The following is a 25,313-nucleotide window of genomic DNA, read 5'->3' as shown; positions in this document are numbered from 1 at the left end:
GCGGAAGACCTCAAGCGTTTGCATGAAGAGGTCCGTCACATCGCTCTCAGTTCCATCTCCAACATCGACCCTTCTATATAGAGTCGTCAGCTTTGCAGGACCCTTATTCTGGTACTTATCCTCGTATGCGTTCAGGGTGTGGTAGCTGAACCGTAAAATGAAATGCCGTCTGTGACTACCGGCATGTGAATTGTGCATATTCATCGTATATTCTTCGCTCTCCTTCCGTTCTACCAATGTTTTTGCTATCTTGTCGATTCCATCCCGCTCATCTTTGCTCAACCTATTTGGCCTGGCTGTTAGGTGCCTGCTAGTCTCATGTTCATCTGCTGTTGTTACCAATGCGGCTGGTGCGAAGGCCGTAAGAGCCGGGGCACTAGCGCTAGGGTTACCCACACCTGCATTTTGAACTGGTGAGTGTTGTGCTAGAGGCTGGCTGGGAGCATAAGGAGGAGGCATGTAGATAATTGGAGGACCGAGCAGTAACTCGTCATTTGCCCGCTGTTTGGAGGGCATCTCCGGGTAGAGCGCAGAGGTGGTCCTGACAGGGCATTGGCCTGCCAGTCCTGATTCTTGCGTTTGTTTAACTTCCTCTCTTCTTCTTATTTCTTCATCTAGTTCTTTTGCGGCCAGATGGGCGGCTTTTCGTAACTCTTTCACTATTTTTGCTTCCTCTCTTTTCCTGCGATGTTCTGCTTCTTTGCGCCACATGCCAATACTATCGAGCATAGTGGGCGTTGCCTTATTTATTTTTACAGCTGCTTCTAGTGTTTTTATTTTATTTTCATCAAAAGAACCTATCAGTGGCCACTGACTTTCAGGATCCTTTTTTGTATATTTATGCCATAACTTACTATAAGCTATAGCGACTAGTCCTTGCTTAGTAAACATGTCCTTATTAGGGGTGCCTTCCAGTGGAGCTGGATGGTTCATCTCTAATAAGCGGTCCGGGTTGACCCAACTATTAACCAATGGGGAGAAGATAGGCATGACGGATTACAATGGGGGGCAAAAGCCTGCACTACCTATCTTTTCACTATTTGCAAAGACTGGACAGAATATTCTATTCTACGCTATTTGCAAACAGAGAATACCTCCAGAAAGAACCAATTCCAAACAGTCAATGTTTGGACAAACAATCAATCAATGAGGAATGAAATAGGCACGACGTGTTAAAGGCTTGCGTTGCCTACCCTTCACTATCTGCAAAGGGAGAGAGAATATTCCTATTCTTCCCCGTTTGTAGGCAGAGAAGATCCTTAAGAGAACCAACTTCGAACATTTCAATGCTCGATTCAATCAATCAATCAATGGGGAGAAAAATAGGCACGACGTGTTAAAGGCTTGCGTTGCCTACCCTTCACTATCTGCAAAGACTAAACAGAGTATGGCGTTTCTGTGCTTGTTTGCAAATAGAGAATTTCTCAGAAACAGTCAATAAGTAATACTAGTATTTTCAAACAATCAATCAATCAATTTCGCAATTTGTCGTGTGTCACGACCTTACCCGGACCGTATGGACAGTTTCTCGTCTTCCGCTTCCAGCGCCCGATCGTCCTCTACTCTCTGTTGCTATCGCGGCACTCCTGGTGGTTCCCAGTCAGGACCGTAGATCACTCGGGAGAGGTCTGCTCGGAATCAGTGAAGTTCAGATGATCGGCTGTCAGACGAGGGTCTATCGGACAGGAGCTCTTCTGATCGTTGCAGTCGTTCACTCTGTCGTCGGGACCTCTCCCACTGGATCCACGTGTCGCTGATGGGCCCCGCGTTTGGGACGCCAATTGGTAAAGATCAATTCAAAATGGTCAGGCGATTTCAGTAGATGTTTCCTAAGTTAAATTTGCCCGGCGTAAAACGCCTCTAATACCATACGAAGTTATTCAATAAAGAGGCAGGCGCTGGAGACAGGAAGACAGGAAACAAGTTTATTCCGACGGAGTAGAACACATCAGATCAGACAACAAGGTATCGTCTCGAGGTGCTCTCTCAACCTCTCTGAGACCTGGTCTTTTATACCCTGGTTTAAGACATGTGAACGCTCTTTATTACAACAAGACATTGTAAAGGATGAAAACGACATCCCCGGCACCCCCCCAGTTCCGGCCCATTCCAACACATGACAACAGTAGAGGCCCTTTCCCCTCTTATGATTGGGAGGGGGCTATCACGCAGCTGAGTGTTCTGCCGATTCCTTTGGAATGTGTGCGCCTGATCGAATCTCAGGGGGTGGGGAGGTCGTGATCAATAGTGGCTCCTTTCAGGAGAGGCGAGTGCATACAGTAGTGGGCAATAAACTGTATCCTCGGGCTAAGGGATGACCAGCGGTTCGTACAGGCAGTCGGGCTCAGAGGAAGGGGTGATCAAAGGAGGGGTATTCATGGACGGAAAGGAGGTGTTGGTCAGGCGCGGGGTGTGATTCCCTGAGACAGAGTCATGGGAGGGGAGGGTTCATGACTTGTGCATGTGAGTGCGGGGGCAGCCAGGGTGCGCGGGGAAGGCTTGCAAGGTTCAGGGAAGTGTGCTGACGGGCGATCGTGAACAGGGAGACCATGGTACCTAAAATGGCTGTCGTGTATGCTCATACGTGAGTCTGCAAGATGGCGTAGATGATGTTCAATACACGAACTAAAATTCCACACCTTGTGCCCACTGAGTCCATGTCCTGCTGTAATGGGGAGAGGCGTTCCCAAAGGTCAGACCAGAATAAGTCAATGGAGGATTTAATATCTTGGGTAATATCTTTGCGCAGGTCTGACTTGAACTCTTTGAGCATGGTCATAAGTTCTGTTTTTGTGAGAGCCATCGTTGCCGCCCCAGGCTCACCTTGCCGTGCGTCACTCTTGGAGGAAGAAGAAAAAAAATCTGAAACCTTGTTGGTCTTCTTCGTTGTCAACTTCTTAGGAGGCATAAGGCAGTGCCCCCCTGGGTGCGATGCAGGTCGCTAAAGCGCAAGGACAGGTAGTTGTTGTAGGTGGGCGCCGATGTATAAGGTGCCAATCTTCTACCCCCACTCGGAGCTCACCCCCCCTGTACCCTTCAAGGAGATGGAGTGGCGAGGCCCTCGAACGAGTATGTCCTTAGGTGCCCTCACACCCCAAAGAAGCCAGAGCTGCGGGGAGGGCCATCATTCCAGGGTCCACAGGTCAGTGGAAAGGCAGGGAGCTTCGTAGGCGCCAACGGACCAGCTTTAGCGTGAGAGGCAGCAGCAGGCACCCTCAGTAGAAGAGGGGGTGTTGTCTCAGGCCAATACTAGGGGTAGCAGCCAAGAAGTGGGCAATACAAGAGTCGGGCGGCAGCCTACCGCTTTGTAAAAGTCTTTCAGCGACCAACGCGGTGAATCCCGGAGTTTACCGCTGCCATGTTGGGGTCAGGCACACGTGGCGAGATATTGTTTCAGGAGACAGAGGCCCCCCTCTCAATGCGCCACCGCTGTCGGGCCCGCTCTCACCGAGGGGGCTCCCATCCGCGTCATCGCCAACAGCTGCCAGGTCATAGGATAATCAGTCATGGAGAGCTCAGCCTGTAGACGGCCGCCATTTTGGCTTACACATTCAAACACTTATGATTTCTTTTTTAAAATGTTTGTTTAGAACTCATGACCCATATGGGCCATCTAGTGTATATATTAGGACACTGTGATTTACATATCTGATCTGCTTTTCTTCTTATGTTTAGGTATCAGGAGAGTAGCTGTATACTGGACAATTGATCCCACTTGGGCTGTGACAGTGAATTAATTAACTCTGTATGGACTTTATGATGGAGATCCCACTTGGGAGAACATTTTGTGTCCCATTATTTTGCTTATGATTTGATTAAGAACGACAAGCTGTAAAGTTATTTAAATGAACACTACTCACTGGGGCTCAACACTGTATATAAGATTAAGGTTAAATGTTTCAGACAAGGACCTTGGGTAATGACGTGTGTAAATTTCGCGAGTCATGGCGTTATGAATATTTGAATATAATACGGCATGTCCATTCGTTAGATAGCATGTTTGTGTTTTGGGACTCTTGATTTATAATGTATATTACATTACAGTCATGTGTACGGCTTTAAAGAATTGCATTTATCAATGTACGATGGAAATAACTATTTGTTCATACATCTGTATTATTTGGAGAGCCGTTCTGTTACTAGGGTGGTTATAGTTTCACCACTCCAAGATGGCCGAGATATTGAGGGCGTGAGTCCTTTGTTGATGTTGATTATTTTTTCACGTGCAACTTTATTTATTGTTTGAGCACTTTTGAAAAAAACACCCGTGACCAAGGCGAGAGCTTTGCCGAAACGCGTTGGGGTTTGTTCCTTTGCCCGTATATTCACATGCAGCAATTGAATTAATAAATACTTTGGAAAACGCTGAAGGTGACTGGAGTGGTCTATTATCTACTGGAGGAGAGTGCATCTGCATAGCGGTGGCTACGTGCTGTGAACCTGAATCTAGTTACAGGGTTACCCCGGCCCCTGTGATGCACCGCTGTCTTGGTGTCCCGGTGGCTACGCGGAGGATGTGAACTTTAAAAAATATATATATTTATATATATGAACATTTTTCTATAAATTTAAAATTATAAAATAAATTAAAATTAAAAGTGTAATAATTGTTTTTGTTAAAATGTATATTAAATAAAATGTTATTATTTAATATATTTAATATGTATTATTTTATTATATATATGCATACATATATGATGGCTCTCTTGGCCACGCCCCCCAAATCGGCCAATATATATATATATATATATATTCCAAATTCACACAAGGGGTCCTGCTGAGATCCTCTCCCGAGTCAGGTGGCGCACAATGACGGCGAACCCAGCCGTTACATTTCAATTCAATGTTCATCAAGCGCTCCTAAGCAATGCGCACTCAGAAGCAGGTTGCTCAAAGATGTTCTTTATTCCCAAATACGCTACGCGTTTCGACACTAGAATGTGTCTTGGTCACACGGTAAAAGCTCCGAATGCTCCGGCATGTTAAATAAACATAAACAAGGAATTTGACATGTTTGTTTCAGGTCACATGATTCTCAGTAAACCTTGATCCACTATTACAAAATAGTGAAATACATCGTTTTAAACAGTGAAAGCCACTCTAATATGTTCATACATTCAGTAATTGTCAGTTACTATAACATATTGACTTATGGCATCCACCAGCATCAATTCATTATGAGTCTCTTCCGTAATAAAATTAAATTAATACTGGGCTACTACATTCGCCGCCATGTTGGTAAAGTCACGCATCACGAGAGATTTCTCGTACTTTAGGCATGATTGTAACCATTTTATAAACATTTATAAACATTTGATAAACATTGTATAGGCATGTCTATGCATCATTCTCTCGGTCTAGTACCCTTAGAGTATATACTAATATCATGCCTACTAAAGTTAAATACCATCGCCGCCATGTAACGAGCATCAGCCCTCATTAATCTCATTCCCCACTCTTGTCTATTGCCCTCGGTATAGTACCAGGAAAGTGCAATCAATTGTTGTGTCTCCATTGATGAAAACATCTTTTATTGTAGAAGTAACATCAGAGATTACCATGAAAGTATAACAGATACATGGGATAAACTTATAGAATAGCGTACTGAGGGTTTACTCACTTGGCAGGAATTTCGATTTCTGAAAAATGAGTATCCTAAACTGCTAATTTTTTATCTTCTGCCGAAGGTCCACAAAAATGCCAGTGAACCCCCAGGTAAACCAATCGTCTCCTCTATTGGAAGTGTCAACGAAAACTTATCTAAGTACATTGATCACTTCCTTAGGGAATATGTATGCCTCCTTCCTTCATACACCAAGGATACCACTGACGTCCTTAATAAAATCAGTAACATTCAATGGTCAAAGGGATCTCTGCTCATTACCATGGGCGTTAGTGCACTCTACACTATCATTGACCATATCCAAGGGATGGAAGCTAGCTACCATTTCCTCAAAAACAGGAATATAGGTTATCTTGATCATACCAGCATGCTTATGCAAATGATGAAAATATGCCTTAGAAATAATTTTTTTATGTTCGATGGGGACATATTCAAACAGATCCATGGCGTGGCTATGGGCTCGGCCTTTGCTCAAAGTTTCGCTAACCTTTTCTTAGGTAAGTGGAAGGAGGAAATTAGGAAAGATGCCAATCTCACAGATGACTTTGCTAAAGTTGGTATCTGGATCAGATACATCAACGACTTGTTTGTCGAGTGGCATGGTACCCACAATGAAGAAGTAAGCTTCATTAATAAACTGAATATCAATGAACATAACATACATCTCACATAAAATATCAGTAGTGAATGTATAGAGTTCTTGGATACTGAAGTTAAAATTGAGAATGGTACGTTGGTGTCTAGTTTACATAGAAAGGTTACCGCGGGCAATAGCCTGCTTCACGCCCTCAGTGCTCATCCAGAAGCATTAAAATGGAGTATACCTTTCGAGAGCTACTGTGGGCTAGAAGAAACTGCAGCAGTAATGAGGGCTTCAGTTTAGAACAAGAATCCATGCTATCTAGTTTCAGAGAGAGAGGCTACCCGGAATGGGTGTTGAAAAAAGCAGTTATAAAAGTAGCACTTAAAGACAGATCTGAAACACTTATACCGAATACCAAAACTAAGGAGGATGGAAGTACTACCAGAATCATTACCACGTACCACCAGGGATCTGATAAGATTCGCAAAATCCTAGCAGACAATTGGCCAATTCTTAAATCAGACAACATCATAGGCCTACGCGTGGGGGACAGACCTTTGATAACATACAGAAGAGGTAGGAACCTGAGGGATATCTTGGTGGGAGGAGATATCAGTGATAACAAAAAACAACACATACAGGGACTCAAAGGTTTTTACCCCTGCGGACACTGCAGGGCATGCAAACAGAGTTTTATGGTCAAGGAAATCAATATTCCAGGTAACCCACAACCAAGGAAAATCAAACAATTTCTTACCTGCAACTCAAATTATGTGGTGTATGTCTTGGAATGTCGGTGTCAAAAGAGATATGTAGGTAGTACAATCTGTATGGCTAAGAAAAGGGTACAGGAGCATCTCAGAGCTATAACACATGTAGATGCACGCTACCCCATTGCACGACATTTCCAGGAATGTCACCAATCAAATACCTCCCTACTTAGTTTCTTTGTAGTGGAACAAGTTAACATCGGAAAGAGAGGAGGTAATCGTGATTTGGCACTAAGAAAACGTGAATCAAGGTGGATTATGGACCTCGAAACTAGATTTCCGGGCGGCCATAATCTTGACGAGGAACTGGCAACTCATTTACATGATTAAAATATGAGTTGCTATGAGTAAGAATACAGAGTGGGAGGGCATACAAAGTGTTTACAAGATGTGTTCACAGTGTAATGTATATACATTTTATTCAATGTTGATTTTAACATGTATCTATATGTTTTTTCCAGGGGAAAAGGAAGGGAATATCCACTTCACTGTTTTGTGCACTTCACTATTTCCCTAACCTTTTCTTCATTTGGATCGAAGACATCACTGTAATATAGTAAGATAAGAAATGTCACTTTTTTCGCACTATTCTTGTATTTTGCTCCGGCAGAAGGTTGACTTTCGTAAACTTTCAATTTTGGCCATAATCTATTGGTTGATCACCGTTCAGCAATAACATCGGTGGTTAGTTGCTGCTATTGTATCTCACTTTTTCGTGCAATCACTTGTGGCACAAAATTAGATCAGATGCCCTTGGGGGGTCTCTCCTTAATCATCGGGGGTAGTAGGTACTCACCTATAAGTGTTGTTCACATATTTCTATATAACAATAGCTATGTGAGTATCCGAATAAGAGTAATGCTGGAATTATAATTAGAAGGATTTTCCTTAATAGAGGACACTAGGCTTTTTCCTTTAAAATACTATATTATGGCAAGGAATATTGCCCCAATGGAGGCACAACAATTGATTGCACTTTCCTGGTACTATACCGAGGGCAATAGACAAGAGTGGGGAATGAGATTAACGAGGGCTGACGCTCCTTACATGGTGGCGATGGTATTTAACTTTAGTGAGACCCCCCGGGACAACGGCTGGCATACCAACCCAGTGCTGAGGAAGGGCTGGCATACCAACCCAGTGCTGAGGAAGGGTGGTTAGGCCTAGCACAGAAGGAGAAGCCGGGGGCTCGATTTGGGTGTGCTGCCCGGGGACGGACCCGGGCATCGGCATTGGTCACGGCCTCCTCTGGATGCAGCAAGCCCCGGTGGGGCGAACAGTAAGGAGGCGTGCAGTGCTCCATTGGGGGTGCGCTGGGGGGCCCTGCGGCTTTGCGCACCTGAAGCGGGCCAGTGGCGGCTACTGCGGCGGTCAGATCGGGCCGCTTTGGTAGAGAGGGTCGTGCAGGGGCCCACTCGGGGTGCGCATTCGGCCCTGAAGCCCACGGCCAGGTGGGGGCTGGCAGGAGGAAGGACCAGCTGACACTGGGTCCACCCAACTGGCGTGTGCTGGCCGAGGAGGCGAAAATTATCGGACAGGCACCCCCCTAACAGTGCGGTACTCAGGAGGTGGCGAGGAGGGCCCTGCCCATATCCCAAGGGACGTGCACTGGGCCGACACAAGGCCAACCGCATACCCCTTTGGCAGTCAGGTCGGGCCGCGACTGTGGGCCGGGTGGTGCGGGTGACCCGCCCCTGGGGAGAACTTGCTGCCCCCCTGGCAGAAGGCCTGACAACGGAGACCAGGGGCGTCGAACCAGAATGTGGGTCCTGACCGGATAGGGGCCTGACGCCCGCAAGTGACACTGGCGATAGCAGAGCGGAGCCGGCAGCGGTGACGACGACTTGCCTCCGGGGGGGCAATCCCTAGTGCCTGTGGCCATGACACGAGGTGACATAGGTGGGGGGCCTCCCAAACATGGCCCCATTGACAAGTTCACGGGTCCCAGTGGCAGTGCAGGGGCGACGGGCGGCCACCAGGATTCTGGGCCAGACAGCGCCGCTCTCGTGGCAGCCATATCTCAGTCCCGGAAAATGCTGGATGCAAAGATAGGGGCCGTGGGGTCAGATGTTACGCTATTGCGCCAGGATCTGCGGAATGCCGTGTCCCGCATCACAGAAGCTGAAACTCTCATCTCCGGGGTAGAGGATGACGTCGAGGCCCTGAAGCGCAAGGTGGCCAGCATGGAGTCAGTTCAGAAGGGCTTGGCTCTCCGAGTGGAGGATGCGGAGGGACGTGCCAGGCGGAACAACCTGCGCTTTGTGGGACTGCCCGAAGGATGTGAGAAAGGCAACATGGAGGGCTTCTTGACACAGTGGCTGGAGGGCTGGTTCCCCCCTGACTCACTCTCCCGCTATTTCATGACTGAGCGGGCACATCGGGCCCTCATGCAAAAACCGCCGGTAGGAGCGCGGCCATGGCCGGTGATTGCTAAACTCCTGAACTATCATGACTGGGACACTATCCTGAAAATTGCCAGAGCGAAGGAGTCGTTTCTCTACGAGAACCATCGAATCATGATTTTCCCAGACTACACTCGTATGGTTCAACAGCAGCGGCAATCGTTTACAGCGGCCAAGGCTCACCTGCGTGAGCTAAAACTTCCTTACACCTTGCTGTATCCGGCCAGCCTGCGGGTAATGTTCCAGTCCTGTACCCACTTCTTTGACACCCCTGAGGAGGTGTTCAAATGGACAGACGAGACAGTGTCAGTCAGAGTGCATACACCTCCAGGGCTGGAGTCGGACTCTTCCCAGAGCGGGCCGCAGTCACCGGCCTCTCGAGGGGTTTAGCGGAAGGGTAATTGGAGGTCCAGGTCCCGGCAGCGCTCTACGTCGGGGAGCGCATCGGAGAGGGGGAAAGGGTCCCCTGGCAGCCGAGCCAAAGGAACTTGATGTCTATGGCGGTCACACCTTGGGAGTGAAGTCTATTACTTGTCCGGACATACTACTATACATGAGCGTGTTGATATGTTTTTTTCCCTTTTTTTCCTTCTTTAGCTCATAGAGCATGGAGAATAAGGGGACGCGGGGGATGGGTGGATGTTCTGGGCGGGCGGTTCCCCGACATGCGGGTTGGTTGAGGGTGGTTGAGGGGTTGGGGAGAGTTTAATGGGGATCCATTGGGGTTGACGGCCTCCAGGTTCCCGTTGGGGGCCGGGTGTCTGCTATACCGCGACAGGTACTTCAATGTTTCTGAGGTATGAGGTGGGGGGTGGTGGGTGGAGGTAGGGGAAGGGGAGTTGTTAGAGTTCAGGGGCAGGGTTCAACGGGGGGAGGGGTCGCATGGTCCCATGGGGGTCTGGAATGTTGGTTTGTGTGCACTGGCTGGGCCCAAGGTTCCGGCGTTCACCCTTGATGTTCCCTAATGGCAGGTCTTGAGAATAGAGCGCGTGGGTCCAGGGGCTCTCTTAGCGTCCTCAGTTGGAATGTACAGGGAGTTCTGGACAAGGTTAAGAGGGGGGCGGTACTGCGGCAGGCGAAGAGGGCTGGCGCGGATGTGCTGATGCTCCAAGAAACCCACCTACTGGGCACAAAAACAATATGCCTACAGCGCTATGGCTACCAACAGGTGTTTCATGCAGGTTTTGCAAGGGCCTCTAGGGGAGTAGCCATCCTCGTACACCGCAGGATCCCCTATGTCCACTCAGCTCAATGGGTTGATACGCAGGGTCGCTATATCATTATCAAAGGTATGGTGGGTGAGGAACCACTGGTCTTAGGGAGTGTCTATGCTCCGCCTCCTATGCAGTGGTCCCTGGTTGAAAAGCTGTTTGTAATATGGGCAGATATTCCCGAAGCGCTGGCAGTCATTGGGGGAGATTGGAATGAAGTTATGGACGGCCACACGGATAGGTTTCGACCCGGGGGCTGAGGGGTGGTAGGCCCCTCCACTAAACTTAATGACTTGGCACGGGGGCTTAATTGGGTGGACACTTGGCGGCACTTACATGGTAATATGCGGGGTTACACTTACCTATCCGCAGTTCATAAATCCTTGTCCAAGCTGGATTACATATTTGTCGCCGGAGTAGCGATCAATAGAGTGGAGGCAGCAGACATCCTGCCACGTGGGCTTTCGGACCGTCCCCCACCACTATTATTGTTTGCTTGGATAAAAAGCGGCAGCCATTCAGGTGGTGCCTCTCGGTGTGGCACCTACGGCAGCCAGACTATCACAAACATATGGGCGAGGCCATCGCCCACTTCCTGACTGAGAATGTGGGGTCTGTGGCGGAAGTCGGTACAGTATGGGAGTCCATGAAGCCAACACTTAGAGGGGTGGACATAGCATGGTGCGCAGCTGCGTGGAAGAAATGCAGGGAAGACCTGGTTCGGGCTGAGGCCAAAATTATGGCATTAGAGCTGCAAGGGAGTACGGAAGATGGGACGCACGCAGCGGGGCAGCTCCTCCTGGCGCAGCAATCGTTTGCATCCATGCTGATGGACGAAGCCAAACAGATATGTCTTGCTACACGCATCCGGATTTACCAATGGGGACATAAATCGGGGACGATGCTCCACCGGCTCTGTCAGGGCATGTTCCAGGCCCAGACCCTGCCTCGGATACTAGATGATGAGGGGTCCCCGGTGACAGACCCCACAGCATTGGCGGAAGGATCATTTGCCGCCTATTACGCCGATCTATTTGCCCCGAATGAATGTCTCCCCGCCGACGTAGTGAACAAATTCCTAGCTGATCTGCCGCCACGTGCGGTTTCGGATGAGGTGCTGGACCGTCTGGAACTCCCATTGACAGAGGAGGAACTAGGCACCGCACTGGGCGAACTTAACACTGGTAAGGTACCCGGGCCCAACGGGTTCCCCAGCAAATTCTACTGGAAGTACCATGTACAGCTCGGGGTTCATTATAGAGCGGTCGTGGAGGAAGCTAGGGAGCGGGGCAGCCTCCCCCTGACTGGAGACATGCAGAGGTGGTTGTCTTCCACAAGCCGGGCCGACCCCCAGAGCAACATGCATCATACCGCCCGATTTCCCTACTGAATGTTGAAGCAAAGATTTTGGCCAAAGCGCTGGCCAATCGACTCCTACTCTATGTGGCTGACCTGATCCATCCAGACCAGGCCGGCTTTATGCCCCAGAGGGCGACCAGGCATAACATTCGAAGAGCACATGTGGCAGTAGCAGCAGTTTGGACTACCGGGGTGCCGGCAGTGCTCCTGTTGGCCGATATGGACAGGTCGTTTGACTCGCTGAGCTGGGTCTACCTATTTGCCCTCTTGCCGTGGCTTAACTTGGGTCCTCACTTCCTGTCGTATGTACGGCTGCTGTATACCGATCTGACGGCCTCGGTCAGGGTGGCAGGGGCTATCTCCAGATTCACCATCGGGCGGGGCACCCGGCAGGGCTGTCCCCTCTCGCCCTACCTTTTTGCCCTGGCCATCGAGCCGCTGGCTGCATGGGTGCGCATAGATGCGCAGTTACGGGGGTTCGAGTGGGATCGGGACCTGTCCGACAGAATTGCGCTGTATGCGGATGAAGTCCTATTTTTCCTAACGGATATCAACCGGTCAGGGCGAGATTTTTGGCGAGACGTCGGGGCTCTACATGAATCACCGCAAATCCACCCTCTGGGTGCTTGGGGGTCACTTGCAGGCAGGGGACTGGGCTTCAGCGTTACAGGTAGCGGTGGGAGGCATTAAATACTTGGGGGTGTTCATCTCCGAGGTCCCAGCGGTATCCTGGGAGCGGAATGTAGTGCCAGTGTGGGAGCGGGTTCGAACAGACATTAAAACATGAACCTGCATGCCGCTGACCATTTATGGCAGATCGGCCATATTTGAAATGGTGGCCCTCCCCAGGCTGCTATATCAACTGCAGAATCACCCCTATCCAATTCCCTCTCATTGGTTTCGGCAGGGGAACGCTGTGTTAGGACAGTTCCTCTGGGCAGGGGGCGCAGTACGGATTGCGGTGCGTACTTCCTTTCTGTTCTCCTTCTGTGGTGGTTTAGCGACCTCTGATATCCTTTCCTACTATCATGCATCCCATCTCCTCGTTATAAATGATTGGTGGTACGGGGATAGGGGAGACCCAGCATACGCCCTGGAGCGCTTCCTAAAGGGTGCCCATACGCTTCACACTATATTATATGCAGCGCAGATTCGGACGACACTACCACATGGCACGCAGTTAGTGTTTCAGATTTGGAGGCAGGCCTTGCGGCGAATGGGTTGGTGGAACACATTGACAGGTGAAACTCCCCTCTGGCGCAATAGTCGATTCCCCGGTCTGGCTGCTCTACAGGGATTTGGGGGGTGGGACAGCATTGGAATCTCCACACATGGGGTCGTACTGTCGGGGGTGACCCTTAAGTACTTTCAGGAGCTGAGCCAGAAGTTTAACATGCTCCGATCTCAGTTCTTTAAGTATCTCCAGTTCCGCCATGCCCTCGCCCTGTGTCTGGAGGGGTTGGAATCACTCCCCGAGTTTAGCCCTCTGGAGGCCAAGGTGTTCATGGGAGACCTGGGGACCAAAAAGATATCCCGCATATACCAGTCTCTAGTTACGCATTGTTACCCTTCATTACAGAAGTTACGGGAGTCCTGGGAGGCGGATGTTGATGAGTTAGAAGAAGAAGATTGGAGGGAGGCATTGGCGGGGCCCCGGGGTGCCGCCATCTCGATACGCCTCCGGCTTATTCAGTTTAAATACCTCCATAGGGTATATTTTACTAGACAACGTTTATGGCGGGCGGGTCTGATAGCATCCCCGGATTGTTTACGATGTGGGCTTGAAGTTGGGACATTTTTGCATACAGTGTGGAGCTGTCCTGTACTGGCCAGGTTTTGGAAAGGGGTGTGGGACTGTCTGTCTGAGGTCCTGGGGTTGGAACTCCCCCGTACGCCACAGCTAGGCCTCCTTCATGTGTTGGATGGGGTAGGGGGGACATTTGCTATTGTTGGACCTTGGCTAAGAGGGACGTGGCCAGAGCATGGAAAAATATTCAAGCCCCTACTGTTGTAGCATGGAAAAGGGGGCTCGATTTCTGCATGGGGCTGGAGCGGCCGATTTTTGTCGCCCGGGGTTGCCCACGGAAACACTTTAAAATTTGGAAGCGCTGGGCGGATTTTAGGGGCCCTTTGGCTCGAGCCTCCGGCTGATCAGGACCCTCTGGTGGACATGGGATAGGACATTGGTGACAGGTGCATGCATTTGGTTCAGATTCTTTGTGATGAAGTGGAGACGAGGGATGGTGACCGTGCGACAGGGGTGTGGGGGGTCAGGGGGGCGGTTGGGGGGGAGTTGGGGGAGTTGGAGGGTTGTGGGTGCATTGATTGTATATGCTTCTTTATCTGTTTGATACTCTTCTAAGAAGAAAATTGGATTGTACTCTAATTGTTGAAGCCTAAATGTCCTGCAGCTATCTCTGGGTTACAGAGACCTGCGAGTTGTATACAATCTCGAATAAAAATTGTTTTTAAAAAAAGAAATTGGCCGATTTTACTTAAGGATCCTATTATAGGCCACATGTTGCCCACCAGACGACTTAGTACAGAATAACCCAAATGATAAAATACCATCAACATGGCTGGCTCAGAGAAAAGGATTTTGGAAAGGTAAATCCTGTAAGGCAGGCTAACAGGGAATTTCCAAAGTTTGCTATACAACCCCGTTCAGCAAAGAGGTGAAACCCATCACAAAAGCATTAACATGCAAAACCTATTATGTTGTATATGTTCTTGAGTGCCCCTGTGGGTTAAGGTATATGGGAAATACCAAACTGCAGGGGCACAAAAGAATATTGCAACATATTAGAGCCATAAAGAATAAAGATCAAATGTATCCAGTGGCTCGACATTTCGGTGACAAACATGAGTCCAATCCCAGCCACCTGAGATACTTTCTAATCGATACAGTACCCATCAATAAAAGGGGAGGTAATAGAGAAAGGGCCCACACAGATTAGAAAGCATGTACATTCTTGAGTTAGATTCCAAACACCCTGGGGGTCTAAACATGACTGAGGATCTGGTCACATGTTTATGAAGTACTCTGATGGGACAGTGTAAAAGAAAAGTAATCACATAACTGAAGATATTTATATCAGAATTGTAGCAAAGTAAGAAAGACTTAAAAGCTGCGCACAACATCTCTGTCAAATAGTTAGAACATTCAGGTTCTTAAGTTGCACAATGATCAATTTTATCTTTTTTCTATTTTTAAACAAATCCTTTTAGCACTTTAGTGATATTTTAGCACTTGTGCACTTTAGACAACTACACGTAGTAGTTGAACTAGTGGTTTATGTTTACATAGAAGACAGTGATACAAAAGAACTGTTGCCAAAAAAGTACTTTGCTTTTGGACAAAATTAGTGGTACGATATTCAAAGGTTGTATGTACTGTAATTTGCTGATTTTGCACAAATTGCACTAAGCACTTTATCAAGATTTCTTATGGATTTTATATGTGTTTTTTTAACCGAGTTTTAATATTTAATATTCGCAATTTACAGAGATTGTCTATTGTGAATGATATTATTACTATGTTAATAACTGGTATTTATACCGGTATTAGAAACACAAATATAATAAGATAGCGAAATATCAGTGGTACATTACTACAACAGATATGAACAAAGCGGTAAACAGACATAATATCGACTACAAAATATCGAATGGACATAATATCGAGTTTAAAATATAGACTGGACAAAATATCGAATGGACAGAATATAGACATCAAAAATATCGTTTTTAAGGTAAGTAATGTAATATCGAATGTTAAAAATATAGAAAGTTAAAATATAGAAGTATATAATATAGGTTATTAAAATTATCGAATTTTTAATAGTATGGAATTTTTTATAGTGTTTTTTATGTTATTATATGTGTGAAAATTGTGTGTTTATGTTATAATTAATTTTAAATAATGAAATTTGTTTTTTTAATTTTTGCGTAATTTAATTCTGTAGCGGGTTGTGGGTTTATAGGGGAATAGGGTGGGAAGTAATTTAATTATAATTAATTAAATATGTAAATGTATTTATTGTTATTCATTGTTAATTAATTTATATTTGGTAATTAAATAAATTTTAATTGGCAATTAATTTTAATTAATTGATTAATTGCTAATTATGTTAATTTTACTAATTTATTTTCTGTAGCGGGTTGTGAGTTTATAGGGGAATTGGGTGGGAAGTAATAAAATTATAAATAATTAAATATGTAAAAATATTTATTGGTATTTTTTTAGAATTAATTGTTAATTAATTTTTTATGGGTAATTAATTAAATTTTCATTGGCAATTAATTTTATTTAATTGATTAATTGCTAATTATGTTAATTTTACTAATTTATTTTCTGTAGCGGGTTGTGGGTTTATAGGGGAATAGGGTCGGAAGTAATTAATTTATAATTAATTAAATAATTCAATTTATTTAATTGTATTTCATTTGAATTAATTGTTAAATAATTTCAAATTGTTAATTAATTAATTGTTAATTTGTAATTAATTTGGATTAATAGGTAACTAATAGTAATAATTAATTTTAATTTGTAATTTTAATTGATTAATTGTTATATTATATTAAATTAGTAATTACTTTAAATTAATTATTTATAGATATTAATTTATATTTTTTTCAATAATATATGAAGTATTTACTTTCCCTACTGTTGCACTCTCTGGAGTGGGAATAGTAATTTTTAACCCTACGCTATCCAACGCTTTCCCTACTGTTGCACCCACTGGAGTGGGAATAGTAATTTTTAACTCTACGCTATCCAACGCTTTCCCTACTGTTGCACTCTTTGGAGTGGGAATAGTAATTTTAACCCCTACGCTATCCAAAGCTTTCCCTACTGTTGCACTCTTTGGAGTGGGAATAGTAATTTTAACACCTACCCTATCCAACGCTTTGCCTACTGTTGCACTCTTTGGAGTGGGAATAGTAATTTTTACCCCTACGCTATCCAACGCTTTCCCTACTGTTGCACTCACTGGAGTGGGAATAGTAATTTCTACCCCTACGCTATCCAACGCTTTCCCTACTGTTGCACTCACTGGAGTGGGAATAGTCATTTTTACCTCTACGCTATCCAACGCTTTCCCTACTGTTGCACTCCTTGGAGTGGGAATAGTAATTTTAACCCCTACGCTATCCAATCCTTTCCCTACTGTTGCACTCTTTGGAGTGGGAATGGTCATTTTTACCCCTATGCTATCCAACGCTTTCCCTACTGTTGCACTCTTTGGAGTTGGAATAGTAATTTTTACCCCTACGCTATCCAACGCTTTCCCTGCTGTTGCACCCACTGGAGTGGGAAGAGTAATTTTTACCCCTACGCTATCCAATGCTTTCCCTACTGTTGCACTCACTGGAGTGGGAATAGTAATTTTTACCCCTACGCTATCCAACGCTTTCCCTACTGTTGCACCCACTGGAGTGGAAATAGTAATTTTTACCTCTACGCTATCCAACGCTTTCCCTACTGTTGCACTCTTTGGAATGGGAAAAGTAATTTTAACCCCTACGCTATCCAATGCTTTCCCTACTGTTGCACTCTTTGGAGTGGGAATAGTAATTTTAACCCCTACGCTATCCAACGCTTTCCCTACTGTTGCACTCTTTGGAGTGGGAATAGTAATTTTTACCTCTACGCTATCCAAAGCTTTCCCTACTGTTGCACTCACTGGAGTGGGAATAGTAATTTTTACCCCTACGCTATCCAACGCTTTCCCTACTGTTGCACTCACTGGAGTGGGAATAGTAATTTTTACCCCTACGCTATCCAACGCTTTCCCTACTGTTGCACCCACTGGAGTGGGAATAGTAATTTTTACCTCTACGCTATCCAACGCTTTCCCTACTGTTGCACTCTTTGGAGTTGGAATAGTAATTTTTACCCCTACGCTATCCAACGCTTTCCCTGCTGTTGCACCCACTGGAGTGGGAAGAGTAATTTTTACCCCTACGCTATCCAATGCTTTCCCTACTGTTGCACTCACTGGAGTGGGAATAGTAATTTTTACCCCTACGCTATCCAACGCTTTCCCTACTGTTGCACCCACTGGAGTGGAAATAGTAATTTTTACCTCTACGCTATCCAACGCTTTCCCTACTGTTGCACTCTTTGGAATGGGAAAAGTAATTTTAACCCCTACGCTATCCAATGCTTTCCCTACTGTTGCACTCTTTGGAGTGGGAATAGTAATTTTAACCCCTACGCTATCCAACGCTTTCCCTACTGTTGCACTCTTTGGAGTGGGAATAGTAATTTTTACCTCTACGCTATCCAAAGCTTTCCCTACTGTTGCACTCACTGGAGTGGGAATAGTAATTTTTACCCCTACGCTATCCAACGCTTTCCCTACTGTTGCACTCACTGGAGTGGGAATAGTAATTTTTACCCCTACGCTATCCAACGCTTTCCCTACTGTTGCACCCACTGGAGTGGGAATAGTAATTTTTACCTCTACGCTATCCAACGCTTTGCCTACTGTTGCACCCACTGGAGTGGGAATAGTAATTTTTACCTCTACGTTATCCAACGCTTTCCCTGCTGTTGCACTCTTTGGAGTGGGAATAGTAATTTTAACCCCTACGCTATCCAATGCTTTCCCTACTGTTGCACTCTTTGGAGTGGGAATAGTAATTTTTACCCCTATGCTATCCAACGCTTTCCCTACTGTTGTTCTCTTTGGAGTAGGAATAGTAATTTTTACCCCTACGTTATCCAACGCTTTCCCTGCTGTTGCACCCACTGGAGTGGGAAGAGTAATTTTTACCCCTACGCTATCCAATGCTTTCTCTACTGTTGCACTCACTGGAGTGGGAAGAGTAATTTTTACCCCTACGCTATCCAACGCTTTCCCTACTGTTGCACTCTTTGGAGTGGGAATAGTAATTTTTACCCCTACACTATCCAACGCTTTCCCTACTGCTGCACTCACTGGAGTGGGAATAGTAATTTTTACCCCTACGCTATCCAACGCTTTCCCTACTGTTGCACTCTCTGGAGTGGGAATAGTAATTTTTACACTTCCGCTATCCTATGAGAATAATATTGATTATTATTTAATTATATTATGTTACTATATATATATGTTTTAACAAATATGATTGTAAAAATTTGTTTATAACTTTCATTAATATTTAATTATTATAAGGTCATTTAAGTATTTTTAAGTATATTTTAGTAATTATTTTTTAAGATTAATTTAATTTAACATTGTTTTTAATAAAGTCGATATTTTTATAAACTATATTTTTGAAACCGATATTTTTTACTCGATATTTTTGTACTTACCTGTTTGTAGATACAAAGTCAATATTCTGTCTGTCGATATTTTGTCAACGATATTTTTGATAGTCGATATTATGTCCCTCGATATTTTGTCAGTGATCTGAACAAAGCAACTAAAGAATTGTAAATGCAAAGGAGAGAAAAACATTGTAACAAGGACATACAGTATGTTTTCTTTGTTCATAGCCACGATGTCAGTTATTCTAGCACTTGTCACTTTAAATATACACAGAGAAAATGCGATAAAATAACATGCCAACTTACAAGCGCGTCATGTGATGAAGGCACTCCGGGCCTGAAACGCGTAATGGCTGTCGTTGTTTGTTGGAACAAAATAAAAATACTTCAACAGTACAAAATTAGGTCAATGCTCGATTCAGACGTCTAAACGGCGGGAGGTGAAAGGAGAGCTTTTGTGTGTATATATATATATATGAAGATGCCAAAGTATTATCTTATTTAGAAATGGCGATTTTAATTTCTTTTTGCGTATTTGCACAGTAATGAACTACAACATTTGAGATGTTGTCTATGTCTATGGTCACATGACTTGATCAGAGGGTTGGGGTTGGGCAGTCACCAATCATTATAAAAATGAAAAAGTTACAAACAATTGTTGCATGTGAGCAAGGGCTTGCGTAGCCCGAAACGCGTAATGCACTTTTTTCCAGCTGTATCTGCCAAATAAAGAATACCTGTAACCGATCCTGTGGTCCGTCTCCTGTGTAACGCCTCGTTGGTCCGGCTGGATTGAAAGTGGCGTGGAGGAGTACTTTGCATATATATATATATATATATATATATATATATTACCGCTCCACTCGCACCAGCCTGTCGCACACAGAGGCGGGTGCCTGCCAGTCGGGGGTGCACCCGACACAATATTTCGCTCCAACAATCCCTCCCCGTAATCCACGGGAACCAGGAGGCAGCACTCCAAAGGCAGGTTACACAAATCAAATTTATTTTCTCTCACAAAGCGCTTTCGGCACTCGGCCTTCGTCAGTGATGAGACGCTGACCATCTACATCATCATGTATTTAAACGCCCGCGTTACTCGGGTAATCAACACAGAGATAGGACTATCAAAAAATCAATAAAGTGGCGGTCGCCATCTTGAAATGGTGTATATCGCAATGTGTAAATCATGCCACAGTGTATCTAATTAAATTGATTAAACAGCGTACACAATGCGAAAAAATGCAAATCATGAAATCATGCCCTGTATGGGCTTTTTTGCAATATACTTATACTATAGTCCCATGTTCTTCTTTTTGTTAATAAAGCCCTGGATGGGCATTCATTTGTCATTTATATACAACATACCACAATCCTCGTGGAAAAAGTTCAATAGGAATTCGTTCCTCATAATTATAGAAACAAATAAACAGATAAGGAACGTGAAGCAATGTAACTGTCAATTCGACTCATCCCAGGTGTACAGCTAGGTCCTCATGCATGTTCAGTCCTGTTGGTATTTTGCTCAACAGGTCTATAATGTACCGTGATTCCAGCCTTCTTAATTTTAAGAGTCTGTCACCCCCCCTGATACTCACAGGGATGGAATCCAGGCAAAAGAAAGTGAGCAGTTCTCTGTTGCGTGCATGCTCTTTATCGAAATGTCTCGCAACAGGATAACTTGCATCTGCATTCTGGATCGCTCTCTGGTGTTCTAGGATCCGCAATTTCCCCGGATTGGTAGTACTCCCCACATACCTTCTGCCACAAGGACATGTGAGGCAGTATACCACATAAGGCGTGGTACATGTGAGAAATTTGGAGATTCTCTTAGGGTCCTTGACACCCGGGATGCTGTACTGAATTACACGTTTGCTTCCCTTGCACGCCTTACATCGTCCGCAGGGAAAGAAACCTTTCATAGGTTCAATTTTAGGTTTGGGTTTCAATTCATCATGGTGGCTATGGACTAAATAGTCTTTTAGTGCTCTTGCTTTCCTGAATGTAATCAGGGGATGGGAGGGCAGATCTTGCTTGATAACATTGTCCGTCATCAGGATATTCCAATGTTTACGTAGGATACGTTTAATATCTCCAGAATTCCGTGAGTAAGTAGTTATTAATCGGAATTGTCCGGTTTCGGATTTGTTATCCTTTTCATGAGTTTTATCTTCCAGCAGCTTGCTTCTGTCAAGGTTTTCAACTTTATTCAGTGCTTGTTTGAGTGTGCTTGCATTATATCCTCTTTCCTTGAACCTTTGTATGCAGTTGCTTGCTGCTTTTTTGAACTCATTGTCTTTAGTATTGTTCCTCCTTATCCTTAGAAGCTCACCATAGGGTATACTATTCACCAAACTTTTTGGATGCCCGCTAGTAGCATATAATGTTGAATTTCCTGCGGTAGCTTTTCTGAAAAGTTTGGTGTGCAGATTGCCTCCTTCTATGAAAATAGTCAGATCCAGGTAATTTACTTCCTTTTGGCTGATTTCTCCTGTAAATCTTAGATTGTTCTCATTGTTATTCAAAACCTCCAGGTATTCCTTAGCCATCTCCACTGATCCTTCGATGATGATGAACAGGTCATCGATATAGCGATACCAACATTTCACCAGGTTGTTCCATTTGGTGTTGGTATTGGACCAGGCTACCCGCTCCTCCCAATGCCCCACGAATAAATTCGCGAAGCTCGGGGCCGAGCAAGTGCCCATTGCCACGCCTGTTAGCTGCTTATAGAGGTTGGTTCCAAAAAGGAAGATATTGTTCTCGAGGCAAAATCTTAGGAATTCAATCAACATTTTATTGTGTTCGTAGTACTTCACTGGCCTCCTATCCAGAAACCAGGAAATGGCTTGTATCCCTTCTTCATGCTCAATGCACATGTACAAGCTAGCAATGTCTACGACCATCATAGTATATCCATCTAGCCAAACCATTGTTTCAATGTTATTCAAGAAATGTTTCGTATCCTTCAGATAGGATTTCAAATTGACAACATGAGGAGAGAGAAAAGAGTCCACATATATAGACAGATTTTCAGTCAAGCTGCCCTGAGAGGCTACAATAGGCCGCCCAGGGGGATTTACCGGATCCTTATGTATCTTGGGTAGATAGTAAAAGGTCGGAGTTGTTGGATTAAGGCATCTCAGAAACAGATGTTCATTACCATTGAGCATGTTACTGTTGTACCACTTTAGTATCATATCGTGGTAGTCTTTAATGCTCTTATTATATGTAGATTCGTTCACCCTTGCATATGTTTTAGGGTCATTCAATTGCCGCAGTGCTTCTTGCTCATACTGCAATTTGGTTAGCAGCACAATGTTACCTCCTTTATCCGAGGGTTTGCACACCAGGGACGAGTCATCACAGAGCTTCTTTAAAGCTGTTCTTTGCTTATAAGTGAAATTAGATCTTCCATAGTCAGTAACATGTTTGCATCTGAGAGTTTTTAAATCCTGAATAACTGCTTCCGAAAAGGTGTCTATAGCATCTGCTGCCATCATAGGCATGAAAGTGGAACCTGGTTTGAAATTGGTTGCACCCCCTCTTTGCTGTACTTCCATATGTGTCACCATCTGTGTATTGCTTAGATTAGCAGTGTCATCTTCTTCTATCTCCCTTCTTAATTCTTCTAGAGATCGAATGCCCACTAGGTCTTTGCATAGCAACATACTTTCTTCTTTGTCGCCGGCCGCCGCCGGTTTGGGTAAGGGAGGTTTCTGTTTGAAATATTTGTACAGCTTTAATTTGCGGATGTACCTAAATAGGTCTATTCGTGTTTGCGTAAACTCGAAGTTCTTTTCAGGGCAAAAAGTGAGTCCCAATTTCAAAATATTTTGTTCCTCGGTGGTCAGGATTTTCGGTGTCAAATTTACAATTGTGAGATTATCCTCAGTGCCTATGTTTTCTTCTTGAAGGCACTCCTCATGCTCCTTGTTACGGGTGGCGAGCCTACGATTTTTCCGGCTCCAGCCCCCCCTCCTCGTCTTCCTCTTTGTGTTCTTCTTTCCGGGGGTTTGCCTTTGCCCCCTGGATACTGTTTTGTACGCATCACTTCGTACTCCTCCTGAAAACCCGAAGGCTCAGTTACATCTTCATGGCCATCCTCGCTCGAGACCTCTTCTCCAGTTAATGATGATTCCGAGGTTTCCGGTACGGGAATGCTTGTCCCGGATTGCTTCTTCTTCTTCAGTTTTAATTCTTTGCGTGATTGGTCATACTTTTTTGAGAAAGTGAGCACTCTTCCCATCCGATAATCCTTTTCATCCCTCTCAAATTTTTCTTCCTTTCTCAGTTTAATCTTCTCCTCATATTTCTTCAATCTTTTCTTCATTGCTTCACGTTTTTCTTCCAGTTTGGATTGATCTTGCTCTTTCGAAAGGTCATGTTCAATGTCTTTGATCTCCGCTAGTGCTTTCTCTCTATCAGACCAGGCAAAGCGTACCAATATCATTAAGCTGCCCTTGCATGACTGGGCGGTATGCTCTGCCCAAGCGTCCAATAGCTGTGGGTCAGGGTTTTCATATGCGGGGATAGTATAGATCCTTAACCCCCTAGGCACCCGATTGACATCAATGTAGTTCTGAAGCGACGTAGCTTCCCACCATTTTCTACACTCTCTTTCATAGAGGCGTTCCAACGTAATTAACTTCGCATTCAAATCAGTAACGTTTTTATCTATAGTCTCTGCTGCCTCTCCTTGTGCCCCATCCGCTTTTTTCTTGTTCTTGAACATGCCTTCCTCAGCCTTGCGTCTCTCTGTTTCACAGAACATTTTTATTCCTCGTGGTTACAGCCGTGACCACGCAATGTGTACCTCCCTCGCCAGCGATGTCCCAACTATTAATGTATGGGTTACAAGCGGTTAAGTCTCTTACCCGGTCTGATACAGGGACGATTGTCAGTGTTCCTCTCGGAGAACAGCGTCCTTTGCATGGGGTAAAACCGCCAGTATATCCAGACGTTGGAGGTACACATTGCGTGGTCACGGCTGTAACCACGAGGAATAAAAATGTTCTGTGAAGCTACGTCGCTTCAGAACTACATTGATGTCAATCGGGTGCCTAGGGGGTTAAGGATCTATACTATCCCCGCATATGAAAACCCTGACCCACAGCTATTGGACGCTTGGGCAGAGCATACCGCCCAGTCATGCAAGGGCAGCTTAATGATATTGGTACGCTTTGCCTGGTCAGATAGAGAGAAAGCACTAGCGGAGATCAAAGACATTGAACATGACCTTTCGAAAGAGCAAGATCAATCCAAACTGGAAGAAAAACGTGAAGCAATGAAGAAAAGATTGAAGAAATATGAGGAGAAGATTAAACTGAGAAAGGAAGAAAAATTTGAGAGGGATGAAAAGGATTATCGGATGGGAAGAGTGCTCACTTTCTCAAAAAAGTATGACCAATCACGCAAAGAATTAAAACTGAAGAAGAAGAAGCAATCCGGGACAAGCATTCCCGTACTGGAAACCTCGGAATCATCATTAACTGGAGAAGAGGTCTCGAGCGAGGATGGCCATGAAGATGTAACTGAGCCTTCGGGTTTTCAGGAGGAGTACGAAGTGATGCGTACAAAACAGTATCCAGGGGGCAAAGGCAAACCCCCGGAAAGAAGAACACAAAGAGGAAGACGAGGAGGGGGGGCTGGAGCCGGAAAAATCGTAGGCTCGCCACCCGTAACAAGGAGCATGAGGAGTGCCTTCAAGAAGAAAACATAGGCACTGAGGATAATCTCACAATTGTAAATTTGACACCGAAAATCCTGACCACCGAGGAACAAAATATTTTGAAATTGGGACTCACTTTTTGCCCTGAAAAGAACTTCGAGTTTACGCAAACACGAATAGACCTATTTAGGTACATCCGCAAATTAAAGCTGTACAAATATTTCAAACAGAAACCTCCCTTACCCAAACCGGCGGCGGCCGGCGACAAAGAAGAAAGTATGTTGCTATGCAAAGACCTAGTGGGCATTCGATCTCTAGAAGAATTAAGAAGGGAGATAGAAGAAGATGACACTGCTAATCTAAGCAATACACAGATGGTGACACATATGGAAGTACAGCAAAGAGGGGGTGCAACCAATTTCAAACCAGGTTCCAC

Source organism: Lissotriton helveticus, chromosome 11 (assembly GCF_964261635.1).
Source record: "Lissotriton helveticus chromosome 11, aLisHel1.1, whole genome shotgun sequence".
NCBI classification, from domain to species: Eukaryota; Metazoa; Chordata; class Amphibia; order Caudata; family Salamandridae; genus Lissotriton; species Lissotriton helveticus.
Note: the sequence above shows the minus strand (reverse complement) of the source record.